The sequence below is a fragment of the Pan paniscus genome, chromosome 22 (assembly GCF_029289425.2).
Source record: "Pan paniscus chromosome 22, NHGRI_mPanPan1-v2.0_pri, whole genome shotgun sequence".
Lineage (NCBI taxonomy): Eukaryota > Metazoa > Chordata > Mammalia > Primates > Hominidae > Pan > Pan paniscus.
This window is the reverse complement of record NC_073271.2, coordinates 12,719,773-12,732,023: the sequence shown is the minus strand read 5'-3', so window position 1 is coordinate 12,732,023 and position 12,251 is coordinate 12,719,773. Positions and strand designations below refer to the sequence as shown.

Sequence of the window (12,251 nt, the reverse complement as noted above, 5' to 3'; positions counted from 1 at the left end):
AGTAAACCTGCTGGGGGTGGTGACTCACGCCTGTAAATCTAGCACCTTGGGAGGCCGAGGTGGACAGATCACTCGAGGTCAGGAATTCGAAACCAGCCTGGCCAACACGGTGAAACCCTGCCTCTACTAAAAATACAAAAATTGGCTGGGCATGGTGGTAGGCGCCTATAATCCCAGCTACTCAGGAGGCTGAGGCACGAGAATCACTTGAACCTGGGAGGCACAGGCTGCAGTGGGCCAAGATCATGCCACTGCACTCCAGCCTGGGCAACAGAGCAAGACTGTCAGAAAAAAAAAAAAAGAAAAAGAAAAAGAAAGAAAGAAAGGAAAAGTAAACCCTTGTTGAGATAAATCAGTGAAATATGGGGATGGTTTATTACTGCAGCATAGTCTATAGTATTCTGACTCACAAAATATATACATTCCAAAAGGTTAAAATTATAAAGATTATACCCAAAGAACAAAAAATAAATATAGAATGTTTCTTGCCACAGTTTCTCTTCTAGATACAAAGTATGAGATTGTCAACTCACTTATACCCCATTTTTGAGACCCACAATTCTAGCTACCAATGTCTACACTCTAATTATTTTCTGCTACCCACTCATGTTCATAACAGAAAAATTAAATTGAATCATAAATTAAATGTGCAAATATTTTTACAAAGACAAAAATGCAAACACTACTAAACCTTAACTGTCTGGAACCAAACTTCAATAAAACTGAAATTTTCAATTATAAACTGATGTTTAAAGAAATGAATTTTATATAAAAAAAAAACTGGGAATGTCTCCATCAAGGTCCATGTTCTAAACAAATAAATATGACTCAAATGACCATATACTATGTAAATGAAAGTGATTTGCAAACTACTATATCATATAAAATGGAAATTTCAAGAAAAATAGTAGCCATTAATAAGATGACAACTGTGACTTAAATTCCATACTTCAAACTGACCAATCTTTGTGAACTTTTTTCAGTCCTTATTCAAAATGCACCAAAAGTACCACACAGATGTGTTTTTATGATGTGTCTTAGTAAAGATGTATGCCTATAAGGCTGTGGCATGTCTACATTTGCAAAAAGCTATTTGGGAGTACTTCTTTTACTGGGCTTCCTCTGGCATAGTTTATACATCTCAAGGCTTTTCAATGTATGTATTCAAGGCTTTATTACTTGTAATTTGTTTTTTCTTGAGACAGAATCTCACTCTGTTGCCCAGGCTGGAGTGCAGTGGCATGATTATGGCTCACTGTAGCCTAGACATCCCAGGCTCAAGTGATCCTCCCACCTCAGCCTCTCAAGTATCTAGGACTACAGGAGCGCACCACCACGGTTGGCTAATTATATTGTATTTTTTGTAGAGATGGGGTTTTGCCATGTTGCCCAAGCTATATTACTTGTAATTAAAGAAAAAACATATTCAATTAAAATATGAGGACAGGCCAGGTATGGTGGCTCACACCTGTAACCCCAGCACTTTAGGAGGCTAAGGCAGGAGGATTGCTTGAGGACAGGAGTTCAAGACCAGCCTGGGAAATATAGCAAGACCCTGTCTATACAAAAAATAAAAATTAGCCAGACGTGATATCATATCACACCTATAATCCCAGCTACTTGGGAAGCTGAGGCAGGAGGATGGCTTGGGACCAGAAGGTTGAGGCTGGAGTGAGCCATGATCTGACTACTGCACTCCAGCCTGGGTGACAGAGTGAGAACCTGTGTCTAAAAAAAAAATGCATATATATATACACACACACACACACACACACACACATATATAGATATAGATATATAGATATATATATTCTCATATATATGTATATATATAGACACACACACATATATATATACACACACACATATATATAGATATAGATATCCTCATATATATGTGTATATATATATACACACACACATATATATACACATTATATATATAAAAACATGAGAACAATTATTTTTGAGAACTTATATGCAAAGTACTCACTAGAAGCTCTCAATGCTGAATTCACATTAGGATCTCATGGAAAGTTTCTAATAAATATCAGAGCCTGAGCCTCACTTAAGACCAATTACATTAGAATATCTGCAAATGGGACCTGAGTATTTGAACCCTCCCACTTTTCCCCTTCCCCCCCAAGTAGGGGGATTAGTGGGTCATATGATAAGTGTATGTTTTCCTTTTTTTTTTTTTTAAGACTGCACATATTTAAAGTGTATAATTTGAGAAGTTTTGGATACATGTAAAGCTATCAGTAAAATCAAGATTTATCACCCATACATGATTATTTGTTAATCTTCTGCAGTGTTTCTAACATGCAGCCAAAGTTGAGAAACAGAGGGCTACAGGGAGATAAAGAGGTAAGTTGTGATCCCTCTCTCTAGTCACATAACATCATTTGTGTGAGAGCAGCAATTAGATAATTCTAACTAAAATACAAGGGAAACTAAAAAAGTCTAAATACAGAAACAAGCATTATGTCTTGAGATACTCAAGAAAAAAGTAATAGGATGAGAAAAAAATCTTCCCATTTAGAGTTAGCTGTGGCCAATTACATATAACTTGATGAATGACATATTTCTATTTATATATAAAATCATTTATATTTTACAACATTGTTATATGACAAAACATTCATCATATTCAACATTTGAATAACTGTCACTTTGAAATAAAAATTTAAAATATTTTTTGAAAACATTCTTTTAATAAAATTAGTGATCTTTCCTTTGCATTGTATAAATACAATAGTATTTCAAAACAATATTTAAAATATATCACAGTGAATATAGATCAATGTTAATTTTGCTGTTAAATATAATTACCTCTCTATAGAGAAATACTTATTAGAGGGTATTTCAGAATTTTGTTTATTTAAATATTCCAGAAAGCCTACAACAAGCAAAATTTTATCTTACTTTTAATATTCAGATAGTTATTTTAACTCTTCCTGTATGTAATTTGATTAGACCCGACTCTCTCGTTATAGTTAAAGTTATTATGAATGACTTTGTCATGTTTATTTGTATATATTTATCACTATAGTTATGTCCTGTCAGTCACTGACTAGTCCAAGAACTTGAGAATTCATTCAATCTCTCTGGCACTTTATACAATGTGGACATTGGGTTAGATGCACTCAAAAAAAAACAAAAAAACACTACCCAATATATCAATAGGGCTTTATAACTATATATTCAGAAACTTGCCCTTGTACAATAGGAACCATCTTAACATTTAGAAAAGGGATATTTTAAGCTACTAGTTTCATACAGTGTTTCTCAAACTTAAACAGTACAGCCCCTCTCTGGAAGAAAAGTGTTCACAGATCTTCAGTGTGGGCCTAAATTATTTTTCATAAGTTTAAGTGCAAAACCGCATTTGAATTCCTAAGGCTTATAATCTTCTAAAACTATAAAATCTAGAGAAATGCATACAATATAGACAAAGCTATGAAACAAAATTTATAGCTCTCCCCACTCAACTGAACAGAAAGTTGAATATTTTATTTTTCAAGACTTGGGAGAAGAATGTCTGGATACTAAGTCAATTGAGAATAATGTTTACTTCATCAATGTTTGAAAAACCAGTGCAACCATTGTATATTTAATCTAGTTTCCTTAATTACTGGAATGGTCAAACAATCTATTCTTTAGTTCAAAAGATTTGTCACTGACAATGTTTGTGGAATACTACATATCACATTATTAAGAGTAAATAAATATACCTTGACATTTAGAAAGAAGTAACGAAGAACAAACAGTTAAAATTTTTAAAAGGTAATTGTAAAGACTTAAAATTTGATTCAAAACTTTCAACTGTACAAAAATATAACAAGGAAAATATATCCTGGCTGCTTTTCATACGATAAAGACTAGGAGAAAGACTACAATCTCTATTTGAGCCAAGTTGTATGAAGCAGCTACTAAATTAATTCACTCTTTCTCCATTTGAAGTCTTCCATGAAGCACTCATGACTCTATTTCTAACCTTAATTTTAGAGGTTACAAATCAAATATCCAATTACATGCTTTAAAAAAAAACCCTGAAAATTGCATCCTCATAAATACTTCCATATAGATACCTCAGGAAAAGTCATAATTATACACCCTTGGAGGTAAATTACATGTATGCAATCAGTTTGGAATCAAGTCAGAATAATCTACTTCTATCAATAATAGTTACAGTTCATCATGTCTCTTAAATTCCTACTCAGGACTCAAACCATTGTTTACCTCAGTTGCCACAGATTCGGGAGCAGTAAATCTCATAGTATTAAACAGCTGCAACTATTATTCTGAACAAGTCCCTGATACTTCAGGTCTCAACATTCAGGAAACATAGCTTGGACTAGGTCATTTCTAAGTTGTATTTATGAATTCCATTTCCATGGTATTCTAATATAAAACTTCAAGAGTTCCAATAAGTTATCAACTAAACAACTAAACTGTCTTCTCAGTCTGACCCACTCAGGTGATTGATCATATGCTCCTGCTTAATCTAGCCCTTTGCCTTTTCAAAATAATGACCAGCAAACATTGGTTGAATACCCACTATGTGTCAGAACATGGTCTAAGTATGAAGAAGCCATAATGCACATTAATTAGACGTGATGAAATTCAGGGGAATGAGGATGATGGAGATGGAGAAAGGGAATAAATTGAGAAGAGATAAACTTGGTACTGGGTTGTGAAGAAAACTGAATGCATCCTGAGGATTTTGGTTTTTTCCTCTAAGCAAATGAAAATCATAAAAACTTTTCAATGGGTGACTGTCATGATAATACGCAAATTCTGGTAGGAGTGCAGCTGACGGACAAAAGAGGTAGGGATATAAAAATAATTAGTGGTTTATAAAAAATCAAAAAGCATATGTTGTGGTCCTAAAACTGAGGTAATAAATACAGAGGTAAAGAGAAGTTTGGGATAAATGTAAAGATGTGATCAATAGGACTTTTATGAAGTTTGGTTCAGGATAGGACAGAGTAAAAATATAGCATAAAATATTAATTAAATAAAGATTATATATTGACAGCCTATTAAGTTTCTAGCATAGATTAATATCAGCCATCAACCAGGATAGGAAATAGTAGGAGAGGTAGGTTAGGGATAAAGACTGAGCTCATTAAAGTTTTGGTTGTCTTCAGATCGTCGAATCAAAAATATATTAATGTCAGTTGGAGATGCTGAACTTTGGAGAATTCAAGCAAAAGATTAAGAGCTCTTTCGTATGGAGGTTAAAGGTTCTATCTCTTGTAGGGAGGCAGCTTTTTCTACCTCTTAGCATGGTGCCTAGCAGATAGTTGGTTTTCAAAAATGTTTGATGGCTGGCTGGATGAATGCCATATCTCTAATTCTGGTAGAAATTTGTCTTGGCTTTTACAAGCTATATCAAAGTTTCTAAAAATAAAAGTGGGGGATAAAATTCATGAGACAAGAAAGTCATTATATTTTACATTTAAGAAGTTAATGTCACAGAAGGCCACAAAAGGACTGAGAAGGGAAGCTGATGGAGGAAATGGACTGGATGAAGGAAAAGTAGAAGATGGCGGGAATTGCCTTGGGAAAGATTAAGAACACTAAACGCTTCCTTCAAAGACTGGAAGATATATCTAAGGTCAGATTCCTAAAAGTAGAAATGCTGAAATAAACAGATCCTTAAATCTTATATTTGGCCTTAGTTGTACCCCACTGTAGTTGATCTTTCATACCCTCAAAGATTCATCTTCCTATATAGGGTCTACTCATATAACTCACCAGCTTATATTCAACAGTTTTATGCCTACTGTATAAATCCAAATGGATCACTTGGGCATTTTAAGTATTTGCACAAACTAGCCTCATCTCTGTCCAGCAAATAGAATATAAGAAGACGAAATTTGAATATTATGATGAATTGTGCTGAACTGATAGAACTATATCCAAATAAGTCTATGACAAGGATTACATACTGTTTTCAAATATTTCCAAAACATTTTAAAAATCAATCATATTCAAACCCTGGTGTATACAACCTGATACACTTAGAAATATTTTCATAGAAATAAATCTCAGAATTTAAAAAATGGCATTAGAAATAGACTAGGTTTTGGACAGCCATGATGGCTCATGTCTGTAATCTCAGCATTTTGATGCACCAACCTGTGCAGATCACATGAGGTCAGGAGTTTGAGACTAGCCTGGCCAACATGGCAAAACCCCATCTCTACTAAAAATACAAAAATTAGCCAGGCATGATGGTACACGTCTGCAGTCTCAGCTACCAAGGAAGCTGAGGCACCATGAGAATTGCTTGAACCTGGGAGGTGAAAGTTGTAGTGAGCTGAGATTGCGCCACTGCACTCCAATCTGGGCGACAGAGCAAGACCTCGTCTCAAAAAAATAATAAATAAATATATATATGTGTGTGTGTGTATGTGTGTATATACATACATATATATATATGTATGTGTGTATATACATACATATATATGTATGTGTTTATATACATACATATATATATATATACACACACTAGGTATTAAGCAGAATTAATAAATCAGGAAGATAAATACATCAAACAAGTACATAATTCCACTTTTGGCTTTTTGAGAGAAGCTATAAAACAGGGAAACTTCTGACATACAATATCAGTGAAAAATGAAGAATAACACATAAAAATTAGAAATGATGAGGAGTCTATCAAACCTATTCAACAATAACTTTGCAAACCAAAAGACTATAGTGTATAAATATGTGGCAGTAAAATGAAAAACTTAACAAAATGAGCAATACTTTTTAAATGTCAGACTAGAAATTAACTCAATGAAAGTAGAATTCCTACAAAATTCAAAGAACAATTAATAAAACATTTTTTTCTAAATTTCACCTCCAAAATAGATTCTGTGGTGTGAATATTCTACCAGCAAGGTTTTTATTTTATTTGTAATCTTTACATATATGTAACTCCACAGAAAATATTGTGAAGTTCAATGTGGATATAACATCCTTAATAGTACCACATAGATATCAAGCAATAAAAAATAGTATATATCATTCTTTCTTTGGAATATTCTTTAGAATTCTCAAGTAAACAAAAAGGAATTGAGCTAAGGTATGTAATAAAAGTAAGCTTCCAGCTATGCAAGAGTAACATAATATTAGCAAATCTGCTGACCTAGAGAGGAGAACCAAGTCATCTTCTCAACAGATTTTAAAACATTAATTTATATTTAATTGAGATTTATAGAACATCAACAGGAACTTCTGATCTTCAAATATAGTTAATTAAGAATATAATTACTTCTTAAGAAAAAGAATAAAACTTATACAAATAGTCAACACAGTACTCAAATTATAATCATGAAAGTAATTCCTAATAAAATCAGAAAGAACAAAGAATTATTCAGTTATTTCATGTTGCGCTGAAAGACATAGCCAAGGCAACAAGTAGTGAACTCAAAATTGAAAAAAGTATGATGCTAAAAAGGAAAAAAATAAAAGTATCTAAAATTGTTATTGTTTTTAGAAAATATGATATTCTATCTGGAACCACAAAATAACTAACTGAAGAATAATTGCCATTAATAAAGAGCTAAATGAGATATAAGTATACAAAATATGCACATCTTAACAATTCTAAAAAATAATTCAAATACAATAGGTCATTTTGTAATATCTAACACTTATGAGCTAGGCACTGTTCTATACACCTAACTTGTATCAACATATTTCATCCTCAAGACAACCCCTTCAGCTAGGTATGTATTATTAGCTCCATTTTGCAGATGAGAAAGGACAGCCCAGAGAGTGTAAAGGATTTGCCAAAGTTCACACAGAGAACAGGTGGTGGAGCAGGCATTTATACCCAAGCTGCAGAGGAAGTGGGGACAGAGGAGGCGAACCTGCATTTTACATCATCATCACACTCATTTCTTGAATTTTTACAGTAGGTTGTGTGTTCATATACTGAAACCATTCACCAATTTATACAAAAGGTTAACAGGTTACATTAGGTGGTGAGAATATGCTTTTTAATTGTATTTATGTGTATCTAATTTATCTATCCATTATGAACATAGTATCATTTGTAATAAGAAAAATACAATAAATGCAATTTTGAAGCACATTGCTTGGGTCATGAGCTCAGATGGAGAACTATCTGTATTTTAGACAACTCCCTTATATTAAACAGTATTAAAAGACTTTGCACCATCTGACTGACAGTGTGATTGTCAAAAACTTAAGCATAAAGTTTTCAGGGAGATAGTTCCTGCCACATAATTATAAAGAAGAAGAATGACTTCATGTATCCTACCTCAAAACTTGAGAAAACAAACTCTTAATGAAGATGATCCCCAAAGTGAAGATAGACCAGCTTATCAAAGTTTCAAATGTATGAGGGTACTGAATTGGATATCATTTCAAAACATAGTTAATTATGTATCTATGGAAGGCTATAGGTTGTATTTTTATAATTTTGCTATAAGAAAATAAATGATACATAATTATCTGAAAAGATAGTTTTATGTGTATATTTTGATATACAATTCTTCTTATATATTGTTTACAAAATGTTTGCCAGTCACCTATTTTCAGAAATTTTACCTTTTACCAGATTTTAGAGTAAAGTGATTAAATAGTTCCCAGGCTTACATGGCATATATTTGCATCTCAGGATTATAATTTTTAAATAAAATAAAAAGAAATTCTTCAGTGATTCTAGTTTTTCTTATAAAAAAATTAAAACATGAGTGAAGAAGAGTAAATCAAGTTTCTCATTTCAATACTCAGAAAGTTATATTAATTACGGATAAACAAATATAGTTACATAATAAGATGTTCTGCTTACCATTTGGATAGAATGCTTGCAATTTATTTGGATAATTATCCCAGTAAAATTCCTGAAGATCTGAAAAATAAGAATGATTGAGGAAGATTAATTAAACCTATTTTGTATATCATTTTATAATAAATTAATTCCATGTGATCTTTGACTCATATCCATTCCAGACTCCTACATTCAGGCTCATAATTTTCATTTAATCTGAATATTAAGTAAACTTAGGAAACAGCTCACATCTTTTATTTATTCACACACTCTTCTTATTGCCAGGAGCTACCTTTCCAGCCTGACTGCACTGAACCTCAACTCTGACCTTCACGAATCACACTGTGCAGTTAAAAGAAATAATTCATTCTAAACTCTGACTTGATACTCCCCTTAAACAAAATAGAGAGACTGTACCATTATGCTCATAATTTTTTTTATTATATTTTAAGTTCTGGGATACACGTGCAGAACGTGCAGGTTTATTACACAGGTGTACATGTGCCATAGTGGTTTGTGAAACCTATGTACATTTATTTCTCCTAATGCTATCCCTCCCCTAGCACCCCCACGCCCCAACAGGCCCCGGTGTGTGATGTCCCCTTCCCTGTGTCCATGTGTTCTCATTGTTCCACTCCCACTTACGAGTGAGAACATGTGGTGTTTGGTTTTCTATTCCTGTGTTAGTCTGCTGAGAATGATGGTTTCTAGATTCATCCATGTCCCTGCAAAGGACGTGAACTCATCCTTTTTTATGGCTGCATAGTATTCCATGGTGTATATGTGCCACATTTTCTTTATCCAGTATATCATTGATGGGCATTTGGGTTGGTTCCAAGTCTTTGCTATTATGAATAGTGCTGCAATAAACATACGAGTGTATGTGCAGAATTATAGTAGAATGATTTATAATCCTTCAGGAATATACCCAGTAATGGGATTGCTGGGTGAAATGGTATTTCTGGTTCTACATCCTTCAGGAATCGCCACACTGTCTTCCACAATGGTTGACCTAATTTACACTCTCACCAACAGTGTAAAAGCATTCCTATTTCTCCACATCCTTTCCAGCATCTGCTGTTTCCTGACATTTCAATGATCACCATTCTAACTGGCATGAGATGGTATCTCATTGTGGTTTTAATTTGCATTTCTCTAATGACCAGTGATGATGAGGTTTTTTCCATATGTTTGTTGGCTGCATAAATGTCTTCTTTTGAGAAGTGTCTGTTCATATTCTTCACCCACTTTTTAATGGGGTTGTTTTTTTTTCTTGTAAATTTGTTTAAATTCTTTGTAGATTCTGGATATTAGCCCTCTGTCAGATGGATAGATTGCAAAAATTTTCTCCCATTTTGTACGTTGCCTGTTCACTCTGAAGATAGTTTATTTTGCTGTGCAGCAGCTCTTTAGTTTAATGAGATCCCAATTGTCAATTTAGGCTTTTATTGCTATTACATTTGGTGTTTTAGTCATGAAGTCTTTACCCATGCCTATGTCCTGAGTGGTATTGCCTAGGTTTTCTTCTAAGGTTTTTATGGTTTTAGGTCTTATGTTTAAGTCCTTAATCCATCTTGAGTTAATTTTTGTACAAGGTGTAAGGAAGGGATCCAGTTTCAGTTTTCTGCATAGGGCTAGCTGATTTTCCCAACACCATTTATTAAATAGGGAATCCTTTTCCCACTGCTTGTTTTTGTCAGGTTTGTCAAAGATCAGATGGTTGTAGATGGGTGGCATTATTTCTGAGGCCTCTGTCCTGTTCCATTGGTCTATTTGGTACCAGTACCATGCTGTTTTGGTTATTGTAGCCTTGTAGTATATTTTGAAGCCAGGTAGGGTGATGCCTCCAGCTTTGTTCTTTTTGCTTAGGATTGGCTGGGCTATGCAGGCTCCTTTTGGGTTCAATATGAAATTTAAAGTAGTTTTTTTTCTAATTCTGCAAAGAAAGTCAATGGTAGCTTGATAGGAATAGCATCGAATCTATAAATTACTTTGGGCTCTATGGCCATTTCCATGATATTGGGTCTTCCTATCCATGAGCATGGAATGTTTTTCCATTTGTTTGTGTCCTCTCTTACTTCCTTGAACAGTGCTTTGTAGTTCTCCTTGAAGAGGTCCTTCACATCCCTTGTAAGTTGGATTCCTAGGTATTTTATTCCTTTTGTAGCAATTGTGAATGGGAGTTCACGCATAATTTGGCTCTGTGTTTGTCTATTATTGGTGTATAGGAATGCTTGTAATTTTTGCACATGGATTTTGTATCCTGACACTTTGCTGAAGTTGTTTATTTGCTTAAGGAGACTTTGTACTGAGACGATGAGTTATTCTAAATATACAATCATGTCATCTGCAAACAGGGACAATTTGACTTCCTCTCTTCCTATTTGAATATCCTTCATTTCTTTCTCTGGCCTGATTGCTCTGCCCAGAACTTCCAATATTATTTTGAGCACGAGGGCATCCTTGTCTTGTGCCAGTTTTCAAAGGGAATGCTTCCAGCTTTGACCCATTCAGTATATTAGCTGTGGGTTTGTCACAAATAGCTCTTATTTTTTTGAGATATGTTCCATCACTACCTAGTTTATTGAGAGTTTTTAGCATGAAGGGGTGTTGAATTTTATCAAAGGCCTTTTCTGCATCTGTTGAGATAATCATGTGTTTTTCATCATTGATTTGCATATGTTGAACCAGCCTTGTATGCCAAGGATGAAGCCAACTTGATTGTGGTGGATGAGCTTTTTGATGTGCTGCTGGATTCGGTTTGGCAGTATTTTATTAAGGATTTTTGCATCGATGTTCATCAGGGATATTGGCCTGAAATTTTCTTTTCTTTTTGTTGTGTCTCTGCCAGGTTTTGTTATCAGGATGATGCTGACCTCATAAAATGAGTTAGGGAAGAGTCCCTCTTTTTCTATTGTTTGAAATAGTTTCAGAAGGGATGGAACCAGCTCCTCTTTGTACCTCTGGTAGAATTTGGCTGTGAATCCTTCTGGTCCTGGGCTCTTTTGATTGGTAGGGTATTAATTACTGCCTCACTTTCAGAGCTTGTTATTGGTCTATTCAGTGATTTGACTTCTTCCTTGTTTAGTCTTGAGAGGGTGTATGTGTCCAGGAATTTATCCATTTTTTCTAGATTTTCTAGTTTATTTACGTAAAGGTGTTTATAGTATTCTCTGATGGTAGTTTGTATTCCTGTGGGATAAATGATGATATCTCCTTTATCATTTTTTATTGTGTCTATCTGATTCTTCTCTCTTTTCTTCTTTATTACTCTGGCTAGGGGTCTACTATTTTATTAATCTTTTCAAAACACCAGCTCGTGTGTTTATTGATTTTTTAAGGCTTTTTCGTGTCTCTATCTTCTTCAGTTCTGCTCTGATCTTAGTTATTTCTTGTCTTCTTCTAGCTTTTGAATTTGTTTGCTCTTGCTTCTCTA

At 34.0% G+C, this 12,251-nt stretch overlaps 1 long non-coding RNA gene across 1 annotated transcript in view; it reads right to left on the bottom strand.

Annotated features, from left to right (window-relative positions):
• LOC134729744 (uncharacterized) overlaps positions 1-12,251 on the bottom strand; it is a 111,110-nt gene that overhangs the window by 52,606 nt on the left and 46,253 nt on the right. Inside the window, exon 2 of the long non-coding RNA XR_010111145.1 lies at positions 8,837-8,896. This is a non-coding gene — a long non-coding RNA (uncharacterized LOC134729744). The remainder of the gene's footprint in view (positions 1-8,836; positions 8,897-12,251) is intronic.